The 14,998-nt window shown below is 38.4% G+C and overlaps 1 pseudogene; it reads left to right on the top strand.

The window, feature by feature from the left end:
• Positions 1 to 12,259, top strand: part of LOC103449845 (ABC transporter G family member 36-like) — a 31,511-nt pseudogene extending 19,252 nt beyond the window's left edge.
• Positions 12,260 to 14,998: the final 2,739 nt, after the last annotated feature.

The following is a 14,998-nucleotide window of genomic DNA, read 5'->3' as shown; positions in this document are numbered from 1 at the left end:
TTCTTTGATAAAACGTAAAAGAGAAATACAATGGCTAGAAATTTAGAAAATTCCACAAGTGAAAATTCCAATATTTAAGAAATGGGACCGCGGTGATCTACGAGACTAAACGTGATCTTAGGGGGAGCGGCGCCACCACCACAAGGCTCCACCATGGCAACCACCGAGGTGGCCACCATGGCACCCGCGGCGAGGTCCATGGCTCCACCACTACGGCCCAAGCTGTGTTATCCAAGGCCCATGCCACCAAAGCCACGGCCCAAACCATGTCACTCTATGCCCAACGTGAGCCCAGTGCGTTTCCAATTCGAGCCCAAGCCTCGCATTCGCATGCATCACGTATTGAGCAGCCTGCTTCCGTGACCCAGCCTGTTTCCATAATCCAACATGCTTCTGCAGCCCTACCTGCTTCCGCGACCCAGCCTGCTCCCGCGACCCAGCCTGCTCCCGTAATCTAGCTTGCTCCTGCAGTCCTGCTTGCTCCCGCATCCCTGCCTCCCATGGTTTCCTAAGCAGCTCAAGTTGAACCGAGAATATCTCAACTATCCTGAGCAACCATTAAGCCGGGGGCATTTTCACCATATTTCTCCGCGGATTTGACATTTCCCAATTCAAATCTTGCACCCGGAGTCTACCACACTTCCATTGCTCAATGAGGCACATTCCTTCCAAGCTCTTCCATTCCAAATGGCGAACAACACTTGTCATTGATCAGATCATATTTATATATATTTTTACTTCAAATTCACTCGTCTTTTCTTAGTTAGTTCCTTATATTTTTGAGCTATTTACGTTATTTTTGTGTTTATAGGATTTGTTATGCAAAGAAAATAAAAATAGAACAAGTGAAATTTTATGTAATAAATTTGTCAAAACTGTCTGTGTAGATCAGCTTTTAAATTAAATTAAAAAAAAATATAATAATGATAAGTCATGATGATGTTTGAAACATCATCATGATGGTTTTGTTTTGTAGAGGTCAGAGAGAGAAGCAGCAAAGCTGCCTTTGGCAGCTGGAAAGAAGGCGGAAAGGAAGGAGTCCAGGTGGCGCAAAGAATAGCAAAGGGAGACAGACGCAAGCAAGGGGAGTCCGCGAGGAGAGGCTGCCTTGGCAGCAGAAGAAAAGTCAGAGAAGAGAGGAGTGAGAGGCAGCGGGAGGGAGATGAGAAGCACAGCAGAAGAAGCATCAGAGCACAGAGAGCAGAAGGCTTCAATCTATTTTCTCGGTTAACTCTTTCCAAACTTCTATTTTATTTTTGTTTTAATAATGTGTAATTAAATTTATTTTGGCTAGAGGTTAATTCGAAACCATGAATATATTTGTAATATGAATTGATTACCTTCAGTTGTGATTTCATAAGTTGTGATTTCAATTTACTTATCCGTTCGTATAAAAACTGATTTGTGTATGTTGGTTGAGAGTGCACGCTTAATTTACATGCATGAATTTGATGCTAGAATATAAGTGAATTTCACCTAATCGTTATGAACTTATTTTCACAAGTAGTAAAGGTTGCTAGTCACAATCACGTTAAGTAAATTCTTGGCAAGAGTATCATGCTTTTCATAGTTACGAATGCCTCGTCAATGCTTATAGTTTTCACAAAGTTTAATGATCTTTGATTGTATCGCTATTGTGCTTTTCACGTAGGGGACTTTTGAAGAATGTTTTGAATTGTTGTATGCGTTTTTCCGTCCAATTCAATAACTTAAGGAAAACTTGAAGATTAAAAAAATGCTATTCACGGTTAATCTGGAGTATTGAGATTCAAAATTTATTAAATGAACAACTGGAAATCATTTTGTATGCAAGTATAACATGTGTGGAGAAGAACCCTCTAGCTAGTCCGTCATTTATCATTTTACCTTAATTTTATGTTTTTGTCAATTCTGTAATTTAATTAAGTTTAATTTACTTTTCATCAAAACCAAACACCCATCCATTATTAAATTATATTATTTATTTAGTTTTCTTTATTGTTAGTCTTTTAATTTAATTTCCATCCATTGCAGTTCCTAGTGTCTAATTTGATTGTTTTCATTATTTTGAGTTATCCTAAGTGTGTTTCGAGTTATTAGAGTTTTTAGCCTAGTTTTGTGTCCTTGAGTCTTATTTAATATTTTTAAATTAATTTAGAATAGATTAGCAATCCCTCCTAATCCCCGGCCTAGAACGATACCCTACTTACATCTATACTACAATTGTCAAAAAGAGGGTTTAATTTGTGTGTCAAGTAATTCTCGCACCAAATTTTGGCGCCGTTGCCGGGGATTAGTAACTTTGCTAATCCTTTTATTTTTGTTTTTGTTTATGTTTATATTGGTGTTTGTGTATTTTACTTTTGATATTTGATTTATTTTTCTTTCTTTGATTTTAGGCACAAATGGAGCTGAGGGAAATTTAAAGGAAAGATGCGTCCGGCTAAAGACGTTAAATCAAGCGCTTCTTGGGAGGCAACCCAAGCATTCAACGAAGGGAGACTTTGGAATCGCTAACCCAATCAGATTTGCATTTTTACACCCTTATCTTTGCTGCTTTCATTTTGTTTTGTTTAGTTAGTTGTGTTATTTGGTTGATTTCTGTGAGTTTGTATTACTTAGTTTAAGTGTGGGGGAAGGTTAACCAAAGTCTCTTTACATTAATTTACAAAAAAAAAAAAAAAATTAAATTAAAAAAAAAAAAAAAAAAAAAAAGATAAAATTTAAAATTAGTGATAAAAAAAAAAAAAAAAAAAAAATACATAAAAAAAAAAAAAAATAATAAATAAAAAAAAAAGTACAAATATTTTACAATGATGTAAACTAATAGTATTCATTGGTCGGGTGGTGCTTCAGTAGTAGGCGGGGCTTCAGCAGTCGGCGGGGCCACAGAAGGAGGAGGCGGCAGAGGTTGATCAGTTGGAGCTTCACTACGCGGTGCCGCCCCAGAAGACGAAGGCAGATGTTGTTGGAACAAACCCACAAACCTCCGATGATCAAGTAAAATTTGACCATCGGTGTCCTGCATCTGGTCAATCTTCCTCTTCATGCTGGTGGCATAGCTGTGTGCGAGCTTGTGCAATTCCTTATTCTCATGCTTGAGCCCTTTAATCTCTTGCTTGAGACTCTGTATTTCAGCCACCAAGGATTCAACGTGACGGGTTCGGGCATATAGGCGTTGGGCCATGTTGGATACGGAACCCGCACACTGCACACTGAGAGCCAGAGACTCCTTGACCGCCAATTCATCAGACCGCCTTGCGAGCAGTCTGTTATCTCTGGGAGTGACAAGGTTTCGGGCCACCACCGCAGCGGTCATGTCATTTTTCATCATCGAATCCCCCACGGTAAGGGGACCGGTAGGGGATATGAAGGATGGCCGCCATATGTTGTCTGGTGAAGGCGGAGCTGCCTCTTCACCAATGTTCAAGTCAAAACGACGATCAGAAGGGCCAGACATTTTTCAGAGGTGGTAAAGAAAGAAGAGAGTCGGAATGATCAAGATTAAACAAGTGCAAGAAGGGAGTGTTTACAGGAGGGTACTCAAGTGTGTTGTGGAACAAAATTAACGTCTCTATAAAAAGAAGAAATCAAAGAGGCGCTCCTCAGAGAAGCGTCCTTTCGCAAATCGAAGAGTCGGGGCTCCTTTCTCAAAAGCCGGATTCTTTTCTCAAAAGAGGAGTTTCCGTTCTCAAAAGCCGGATTCTTTTCTCAAAAGAGGCGTTCATTTCTTAAAAGTTGGGCTTGCTCAGAAACCACGAGCCGAACCCCGGATTTCGCAAGATCAATTCGTCCAGACGTGTTGTCACCCGTCACACGCAAACTCAGCTCTGCGAAAATCACGGGCAGTCTGTCGAAGTGCCGATTCCAACCATCTGTCTCTCTCAGCCTAGTCAGCACTTGTCACATGCAACTGGCAGCTTTGCGGAAATTACGGGCAGCTTTGTCAGAAAGCGTGTAATTTGTATTCTTCACCCATCCACCGGCTGCCGACACTAAGTGAGAGAACAGTTCCGGTTGTGAAGACAAGTCCTATAAGTTTCTACCTTCGCCTTCCACAGCAAAAGCACACTCTCTCAGCACACCCTCTCAACACCTCTTCATCTCCGAAAATGCATTCCCAAAGAATCCTCTCGAGTCACTCTGTGTTCCTCATTCCTTGGGATACTCCTGCGAACAACCCATTCAAAGCAAAAGTATTTCATATCATAAAGGTTGAAAGCAAGAGTATCTCATATCATGCTTTCTCCATGTCCTTCTCCTTGTCTTTGTTTTCCGACAAGGAGAAAGAGAGCAATCAGCCAGCATTTGGTATCAATCTTCCAATCTGGAGCCAACTGCCTGGAACCCTTTCCTGATTGCTTACCTAGCCTTGCTCTCGAGTACTCATCTTCATCATTTTATGCTTTCTCTTCGTCTACCACATCTGCCTGGGGGACAGTAAGGGAAGTGAAAATGATACCTCGAAGCATGTGGAGACAATTCAGCTAGGGACAAGGAGAAAGAAAGCAAGAGGTGGGCACTTGGAAAGATTGAAGAAAGAAATAAGGACCAACACCTTTCCCTCGTGCCTGCCCGTTGTGCAGAAGAAACAAGCAGAGAAGAATGCAGCTTGCACAATCATCCCAGCGGAAGGAGTCCGAACTGAGGAACTAGAGAAGCTGCCACATCTGCTTGGAGAACAAATAAGGAACTGCAACATTCCCAAAGAGCAAAGCTTCGCCGTACAATATCATAAAATCATCACTTGCAAGTGAAAAGCTAAGTGTCACCCTGTTCAAGAGGAAAGCTGTGGAAAGTCAACAAGCACGACCAATGATTACTTATTAGTTTTATTCATTATCTTTTATCGTAATTTTCAATTTTTCGTTTGCAATTTTTTTTTAATTAATTTTCTTGCGTACTTAACTGAATTATTTCTTTTCTTTGCAGGAACTTTTGGTTATTTCCACCCTTGAAGTTGATTGCAGAATTTTAGCTTGGGGGTCATCGCTTGATTTTACTGCAAACTAGGGAAGTTTTCAGTCCAATTGCTTTATTTTGTTTCTTATTATTTATTTATTTTATTTTATTTTTATTTTGCGTTATAGTGTTTTCTGACATTGGGGACAATGTCAAGTTTAAGTGTGGGGGTAGAAATCTCTAGAATTTCATTTGTTTCTGTGTTGTTAGTTTTTGTTTTCTTAAAAAAAAAAATAAAATAAAAATAAAAAATAAAAAAAAATAAAAAAAAATCGGAAAATTTAAAAATCCAAAAATATTGTCTTGTTTCCCTTATTGTTCTGAATCAGATTTTTGTTAGTTTCCCGACCCAATGATATAATTGGATCAAAAATTTGAACCATGATCATCAAGAACTTAGTTAACATGTGTTTGGTGAAATTCCTAATTCTCTTGTTAGTTTTGTACATGTTTGACCATCTTTGAAAAACCAAATGCACATAGCCTTGTTAATGTGAAACTAAAGTATGACTTAAAGCTTCATATGTGAATTTAGTGACCATATACATCCTATGTGAGTTTTTGAGCCTATTGAAAGTGTGTGCATTTTTCATACACTCCTATTTTTTTTTATGTGTGATGAACTTATGTGAGATACATCTCTAGAACTTGCGTAACGATCTTTCGAATTGTTTGTCATTGATTGCATGAACTTGGAAATGATAGAGGCATTAGGTTTACCACTATGGCCCAAATAACCATGTTTCCCAAAGAAAAATGATATCATTAGTTTGCCAATTTGAGCCATGTATGTTGAACCTTTTATTTCTTATCACCAGATATGTCTACCCTTATACCTGAAACATTTTTCATTACCCTTTCCAAGCGAGCAATGCGAGATTGTCTTATGAGAAACGTTTGTGAAGTACTTTGAAGGTGTTTGGCAAAAGAATAAGTGTGGGGGTATTTCATGTTTGTATATAAAAAAAAAAAAAGGAAAAAAGAGAAGAAAAGAAAAAGAAAAAGAAAAATTGTACACAAAGAAAATAAAAAGTTGTTCAAGTTTCAGTTTAAGGGTGTGATTGGAGGTTTCAGAAGAATCGTTGGAGAGCTTGAGTTCTTATAAATCTAGACAAAAGAATTGCTTGCAATGTAGCTTGGAACTTGTGTTTTCCTATTCTTTCATTTCAATAACCCTATCTCTAAGCCTCATTACATCCAATAAAAGTCCTCTTGATTTAAGTTTTGCAATTATGACTGGAGAAGTGATCTTTATGCAAGCTTATGGTAGAAATTTCACATTTGATTCTTTGAGCGAAACACATTAAAACTAAACACATGTGTGATTAAGTGCATATCCCGTGAGAAGGTCGCTAGTTTGCATATGATGATTTTAAAAATAAAAACTTGAAATTGCATTAGCATGGCTATCTCACACACTACACTTCAAGGATGATTTAAAGATTACTGCTAATATTTGAATAAGGAAGATGAACTTGGATTATTTCCTTGATGCTAGCTATGGTTCTTGATGATTTGTTTTCTCGAATGAAATTCTATGAGGGTCACATAGGGGGAAACTAATGTTTTTCATGTTAGTACTTTTTCATGTTTTCTTTGTTTTGCTCGAGGACTAGCAAAAGTTAAGTGTGGGGGTATTTGATCAGATCATATTTATATATATTTTTACTTCAAATTCACTCGTCTTTTCTTAGTTAGTTCCTTATATTTTTGAGCTATTTACGTTATTTTTGTGTTTATAGGATTTGTTATGCAAAGAAAATAAAAATAGAACAAGTGAAATTTTATGTAATAAATTTGTCAAAACTGTCTGTGTAGATCAGCTTTTAAATTAAATTAAAAAAAATATAATAATGATAAGTCATGATGATGTTTGAAACATCATCATGATGGTTTTGTTTTGTAGAGGTCAGAGAGAGAAGCAGCAAAGCTGCCTTTGGCAGCTGGAAAGAAGGCGGAAAGGAAGGAGTCCAGGTGGCGCAAAGAATAGCAAAGGGAGACAGACGCAAGCAAGGGGAGTCCGCGAGGAGAGGCTGCCTTGGCAGCAGAAGAAAAGTCAGAGAAGAGAGGAGTGAGAGGCAGCGGGAGGGAGATGAGAAGCACAGCAGAAGAAGCATCAGAGCACAGAGAGCAGAAGGCTTCAATCTATTTTCTCGGTTAACTCTTTCCAAACTTCTATTTTATTTTTGTTTTAATAATGTGTAATTAAATTTATTTTGGCTAGAGGTTAATTCGAAACCATGAATATATTTGTAATATGAATTGATTACCTTCAGTTGTGATTTCATAAGTTGTGATTTCAATTTACTTATCCGTTCGTATAAAAACTGATTTGTGTATGTTGGTTGAGAGTGCACGCTTAATTTACATGCATGAATTTGATGCTAGAATATAAGTGAATTTCACCTAATCGTTATGAACTTATTTTCACAAGTAGTAAAGGTTGCTAGTCACAATCACGTTAAGTAAATTCTTGGCAAGAGTATCATGCTTTTCATAGTTACGAATGCCTCGTCAATGCTTATAGTTTTCACAAAGTTTAATGATCTTTGATTGTATCGCTATTGTGCTTTTCACGTAGGGGACTTTTGAAGAATGTTTTGAATTGTTGTATGCGTTTTTCCGTCCAATTCAATAACTTAAGGAAAACTTGAAGATTAAAAAAATGCTATTCACGGTTAATCTGGAGTATTGAGATTCAAAATTTATTAAATGAACAACTGGAAATCATTTTGTATGCAAGTATAACATGTGTGGAGAAGAACCCTCTAGCTAGTCCGTCATTTATCATTTTACCTTAATTTTATGTTTTTGTCAATTCTGTAATTTAATTAAGTTTAATTTACTTTTCATCAAAACCAAACACCCATCCATTATTAAATTATATTATTTATTTAGTTTTCTTTATTGTTAGTCTTTTAATTTAATTTCCATCCATTGCAGTTCCTAGTGTCTAATTTGATTGTTTTCATTATTTTGAGTTATCCTAAGTGTGTTTCGAGTTATTAGAGTTTTTAGCCTAGTTTTGTGTCCTTGAGTCTTATTTAATATTTTTAAATTAATTTAGAATAGATTAGCAATCCCTCCTAATCCCCGGCCTAGAACGATACCCTACTTACATCTATACTACAATTGTCAAAAAGAGGGTTTAATTTGTGTGTCAAGTAATTCTCGCACCAGTCATGACAAGTCATAAAGTTGACGAGCGCCCTTGCACAATAGACAACCTTGGTGAATCAACTCTTGCAACGCACTGAGATCCAACTTGCCCTAGACGAGGTGTCCCTAAGTAGGACAAGGGCAAATGAACCTCTCCACCAGCGTCCCAGCAAGTAGCCTATCAACCAGCCACGATCCAAAAGTTCTGGTAGTTTACGCTCCCACTTAGGTCCTTGGGATAGCGTACTCTCATCTTAGCGCGCGGAGGAGTGTGCATTCCCAATCAAGCCCACGGACGAGCATACGTTCACGGTTGAGGTCACACTCCGATTATCAACATGGACAACCTTCCAGGCGAATTGTTCATTCACAATTAGGCTCGCAATGAGCATTCTCTACCTCACATCGGAGTAGGCAGCACGGCAGACGGAGAGAAGTAGTCACTCAATCCGACTTAAGTTCAACCGGCAGCCTGCGAACGGCCCGTTCGTTTGCCAGATACATGCCACATGCACCGCAGCTGCGGCATAGAGGAGTCGAGCATAGGAAAGAGCAGCCCAAACCCATAGGTCACGACCGAGGGCAGTCGAAAATTCCATTGCCCTAACAGAGGCAAATTCAAGAAGAAGTTTATAGGCTCATAACTGAACGACTGTGCAATTTCCAACAAAACGAGGCTGCTGACGATGCGCTTCGACGAGACATGACCAACATAAGCATGTCACCATTCACGAATGAGATCGAGTGGATAGATCCACCTCGCGGGTTCACTATGCCTCACTTCATTCCATACAAGGGAGACGAAGATCCAGATCGACATCTCAAGTATTACCGCAGTACCATGATCCTCTACAGGAACAAAGATGCGCTTATGTACAAAATTTTTGCCACAACTCTACAAGGCGAGGCGCAAGACTGGTTTCACATTTTACCGCCGCAGTCGATCCGGAGTTTTAACGAACTTTCCTTTGTTTTCACTAAGGAGTATTCGTCTAACCGCTTAATCAAAAGGACATCTGACCATCTCTTCAGCATCATAAAAGACCCTCAGGAAACAATTCGCGACTATGTCAAGAGGTTCAAAGTGGAGAAGGCCAAGATTGTTGGCTGCAACGAAGACATAGCAACGACATCATTCAGAAATGGGCTTCCCACCGAACATCCTTTATTCGAAAAATTGATCATGGGAGAAAAATTAACCCTAGCAGCTTCGTATGCTTTGGCAGAAAAGCATGCATTATGGGACGAGGCCAAACAGTCTAACAAAAACGAGTAGGAAAAGAAGTACATGGAATGTTCCCCGACCAGAAGACTCAGTGCTTCAAACATTCACCAAGTTCACAGTTTCAATCGGCCAAATTCTCCGCAAGCTCAAGAATGAACCTTGGTTCGAATAGCCGCCACCCATGAAAGGCGATCTTACTAGGCTAGATCATACAAAATATTACGCATTCCATCAAGGACCAGGTCACACTACCAACAGCTGCCTGAAATGGAAGCAGTACCTTGAGAAGCTGACAAATGAGGGTCGATGCGACGAGTATCTTGACAGGTCAACAAAATGGCCTACACAAGCAGGGGAAGTTCCTATCACCCCCTGAACCACGTTTGGATTTTTTCCAAATAACTTCGAAGACTCAAGCAGCTCGACGAACAAGGCTTCACAAGCCGAAGAATATCCAGTTTGTTATGCAGTTTTCTACCTTCCAGCATAGTTGATTTATTTCTTTATTCTCAATGAAGATTCAAGAAGTTATTCATAAGTCTAGCTTAACTGCTGTCCACAACAACTGCTCAAAACCCTTTATGGGTCTGCTCTCCAGTGCGAGAGGTTAAACTAATTGTTCTCCAGTGCGAGAAGGTAAACCAAATCCTTGACACCCAAAAGGGTATGCTTTCCAGTGTGAGAGGTTAAACTAATTGCTTCGACACTTCATCTTCAGCAACTCCGATCTTGGCAGCTTTATCCTTGACTGCTCCATTTACGGTAGCTGAGAAATCAAACTCAAGCAGTTTCCTCATTTTTGGCAAGCAGCCCAGACGTGGTAGCCCAAACTGTTGTCCATGCCACGCCACTTCCTTGGCCCATGCCGAGCCAATCCTTGGCTTCAATCAAGCCGAGCAACACAAACAATGGCCCCTACCACACGACATCATTGGCCCATGCCAAGCCGACTTCTGGCCCTTTCCAGCCGACGTGCTGCACCGCCTCGACGGCTGCCCTGTGGCAGCACCTCCCAAGATTTTCCTTACATCGGTGCGGCGAGGAGAAGGCAAAGAAAGCAACGAAAGACGGTCCTTTGCACGAACAAGATGTAGAAGATTGCTAGAGGAGAGGGAACAAATACCCTCTAAGCTTTCTCTCTCTTATAGGGTAAAATAAATCACTCTCCAAAGTTGATTTAACAACCCACTTAAGGTGGACTTAAATAGGCTTTGAGAGAAATTTATTTCCCTTTCCTAGAAGTATCTAATTTCACATTAAAGAGGGAATCTACATCAAAATAGGAAGCAGTCCTAAGTTTCCTAGAGCAAGAAGATTTCTACACCTGCTGCCCTTTCCTACGAGCAGCCCAGCAGGTGTGGGGGCATTTGTGGAGCCAAAAATAATCACAAGGCGACACGTGGATTGTTTAGTAAAAGAGGACCAAACTACCCTTGAGGCACACCAGGATTCCTGCACGCGAACAGCTCAAAAATGCTCTAAAGAGGTAACAATTCAATATTCATCTCATCAAATTCCCTTTTTTGCAAAGTAACCTCCAAAATAATATTAATTGGTAAATTAATACATTAATAACCCAATTAATTCATTAATTACCTATTAAATTATACAATTTAACCTAAAAATTGTTAAAGGGCCGGCCACTTCCTTTTCATCCTCACATTTCTCACTTTCTCCATTTTATTACCCCATTTATACAAATAAATAATTTTGTAACCTCCCATTTACTTCTTTCATACTTAATTAGCCAATAAATTGGATAATTAAGCCAAAACCATAACCACAAAATCCCTTCACAAACCGGCCACTCCTAGCCCTATAAATAGGCTCCTATTTTCACCAAACACTCATTCCAACATTTTGGCAAAAATCCCAAAAAACTCTCCAAATACTTTTCTCTCTAAATTCTAACTTTGGCATCGGAGGTTCTTCGGCCAAAGCCCCCCCCATTCATCGTGGGTGTGTGAGGCTCTTGGCCTTGACATAAGGTATTAATTGTTTTGTAGGTACAATTTTGTCCAAAAAGAAGAAGGCGGAAATTTGCATCCACACTTATAAGTCCGATTTTTGTTGCTATATAAAAAATTGTCATCTGAATCAAATAAACCATTTGTATGACATGCAGGTCATTATTGAAATACCATATGTGTTTATTCAGACCACTTATCATACACTGATAGTATATGCTATGGTGAGCTTCCAATGGAAAGTAGAAAATTTCTTCTGGTTCTTCTTTATCAACTTCTTCTCCTTCCTTTACTTCACATACTCCGGCATGATGACTGTTTCCATCACACCGAACCACCAAGTAGCAGCCATATTTGCCGCAGCTTTCTATTCAGTCTTCAATCTCTTCTCCGGTTTCTTCATTCCAAGACCAGTAAGTACTAGTATTCTTCTTCCCACAACCATATACTTTAATTTAAATTGGATTATAAATGATGCTCGGATTTATTGGTCTACATTGATCAACAAAATCACAGCGACCATTTTCCAACTGATTAAAATCCAATGGTTTAAGTTTTCTGAATTGTGTTTGAATCTCAACTATTGGATTTTGATTTAACAGTTGGTGACTCCGGATTTTCGTCCCCAATGGTGATCAAGTGATTAAAACTCGTTATATATGTATGTTAACACGAATTATTTATCTTTTGAATTTTCAGAAAATACCCAAATGGTGGGTTTGGTACTACTGGATATGTCCCGTGGCATGGACGGTGTATGGATTGATTGTGTCACAGTATAGAGACATTGAGGAGACCATTACAGCACCAGGGATAACACCTGGCACAACTGTGATACATAGAAGACCACTTCGGATTTAAATCAAATTTCATGGGACCAGTGGCTGGAGTTCTAGTTGGATTCGCAGTCTTCTTTGCCTTCATGTTTGCTTTCTGTGTTAGGACACTCGACTTCCAAGTGAGGTAGAGGAACTCTTTGTATACCTTATACCTGTTATATAACTATATATGTGGTTGTGTTACAAAAGTGAGATATGTAATATATGTAAGAATGTACCAAGAAGAATACAGGAGGTCGTTCCTTAAACATGAATTGTTCCCTTGACAGAGTAATTGTGATCCCTAGTGTTATTTTTGTTGTAAATGATGAATTTAGTTAACGTCTCGTTGAGATTGTATCTGAAAGGCTCATGCATATTTTTCTGAAGCTACCACGGTGAAAGATGAGTTAGTTAATATGGCAAAAGCTATTACAAGGACATAACTAATAAAAAAAAGAAAAGATCAATTGCACACAAGCGACATTGGAATCGAATCACGCTGCTAGAATATATATTTATAATGGTAAAGTCAGAATTGGGACCTAACCCTGGATTTTCATGTTCTCACTCTCTTAGATGAGAGATTTTTCAGTGTGACGAAACAAGGAGTGATGCACTCCGTGTCACTATACAAATTGTGAGATATGTGTGTTAAAAAATTAATAACTAAAAAAAAATATTTCCATCACTTGTATAAAAACACGTGGTGTACCACCTGTGTTTCGATCACAATGAAAAATTTCTCCTCTCACACAATAGCTTTCACGTTCTTCTTACTTAATTCATGGTTTGAAAGGAATGATGGGCTATGCTAGCACTTGCGATGTCACCGTTGTAGGTTGAATGCAGTTAGCGGCGGATCCAAGAAAAAATATTCGGAGGGGTCACATGTAAAGCTCACAAACATTTCTTAGACATATAATAACTTTAAAAATTAAGCCATGATTATATACTATGTTCCTTGCCATCTCCACCATTATTTTTTTGCTAGACTACCAATTCCTTTCAATTGAGAAAATTTACTCTTTCAACGCATAACAAGAATATAATGGTCAAGTTATATTTAAAAACAAAATTAGAACGACAACTCCTCTTTGGCATTTTACCAAGCAGTTAGAGGGCATATATGAAGGACAACTCAAACCTTCAAAAAAGCAGCACCCAAGTCATATCCATGGAGATTCATCGTAATTTGGAAGGTCAGTTGACCCTTCTTACCCCTTAATGGATCTGCCAGTGAACACAGTTAAACACTGTTAAACTGAAATCCTGTTACTAGTGAGTTTGTAGCTTTCTAAAGAGAAAGCTCCTCTTTCTCTCTAAAAACAATCCCACCTTGTTCCGCCCTTAGTCGCTCCTCTGGTTGCCTTTTTGAGAGTCCTTTTTTGCTGTTTTAATTTCGTTACTTTTTCACCCTTCCTATCTTTTTGTCATCATTTTTTTAAACTCAAACTTCCATCCTCCAATATACCTTCCCTCTACCTCCCATCTTCATAATACATCCCACCCTGACCCTTGATCATATATATGAGCAACGAACCGAAGATGGATGCCAGATTCATTTCTTTTTATCAATGCCCCTCCCCCGACAGACATTGTCGGATTTTCCTTGAGGCCAAATGTTATGAGGGTTTTGCCAAGGTAAAGGTTTTTTACATACTCCTTAGCCTCGTCATTTTCCATCTGTTACTGTATTGGTATATCCTTTCAGGGGTTGGTGAAAGTGATTTGGATCCATTAACTATCTCTTGGTTCGACGTTTCTGATGGCATAGTCCGGTTGTGTTGTACTTTTGGTTGCGGGTTTGTAGTTTTTGGGTTGCAAAGTTTGGGTCCATTTGACCACTTGATCGTTTTCTTCAGCGTGGCTGCCTTGTGACTGCTAACAAGTCATTTGCACCGGTGGCAATAATTGTTTACTGCATTTAGATGATAAAGATGAGGGTTTTGTTAGTTTTTTGTCTGTTTTCTTATTAGGTTTGGCTGTATGTGTATTTGGATTTCCCCATTATGTTTTGGGTTGTTTTACCGTTCTTTGTGTTTGCCTGATTTTTTTTTTTCCTTAATGAATGATACTTTTTGACAAATGTAAATTAGAAACTTGATCTTTGGTATCTGAAAATCTAATATCTAGGTATCCTAAATTAGTATCTACATATCCTAAATCTAAACCCTAAATCCTAAAAAACTAAATGGTGATGTAACCTTTGTCAAAGTGTGGAGTATGCAATCACAAGCATTGGCATAATTTTTTTCACATTTTTTGCACTTGTAAATTAATTATTTTGAATTATCACACATTCTCAACTCCATCTAAAAGCACCGTTCACTAGGGTTTGGATGGTTTTAAAAATCCAATTGTTGATGTATCCATCATCAAAGCGTAGAGCATGCAATCACAAATGTTTACATATTTGTTTCCCATTTTTCACACTTGTAGATTAATTATTATGATTTTTTTAATGTATTTTGATTTTTCTTACAAAAGACCAAAGCACATTAAAAAATTTATAATAATTAATTTGAAAGTGTGAATAACGTGAAAAAAAAAATGTAAACGCTCATAATCGCAACCTCTACGCTTTGACAATGGTATATCTCGTTTGCGTTTTTAAAACCCTCCAAACCCTCATGGACTTCATTTTTAGGACGAGTTCGAAATATACAAAAATTTATAATAATTAATGTACAATTGTGAAAAGTTTGAAAACATATTCATGTCATAACCCATACATTAATAATGTATTGTACTCCTGATAAGTGTGAAATGATCAAAATGCCCTTGGTGTGAGTGTCTTGAATAATTATGGATGTTTAAGGGTTAGTTTGGAGTTGTTGTGCTGTGAAAAAAAGTGTTGTTTTCAGAAGTAGGGGTAGAGCTGCTTC

This window comes from Malus domestica, chromosome 09 (assembly GCF_042453785.1).
Source record: "Malus domestica chromosome 09, GDT2T_hap1".
NCBI classification, from domain to species: domain Eukaryota; kingdom Viridiplantae; phylum Streptophyta; class Magnoliopsida; order Rosales; family Rosaceae; genus Malus; species Malus domestica.
The sequence above is the reverse complement of the archived record's forward strand: the minus strand, read 5'-3'. Positions and strand labels throughout refer to the sequence as shown.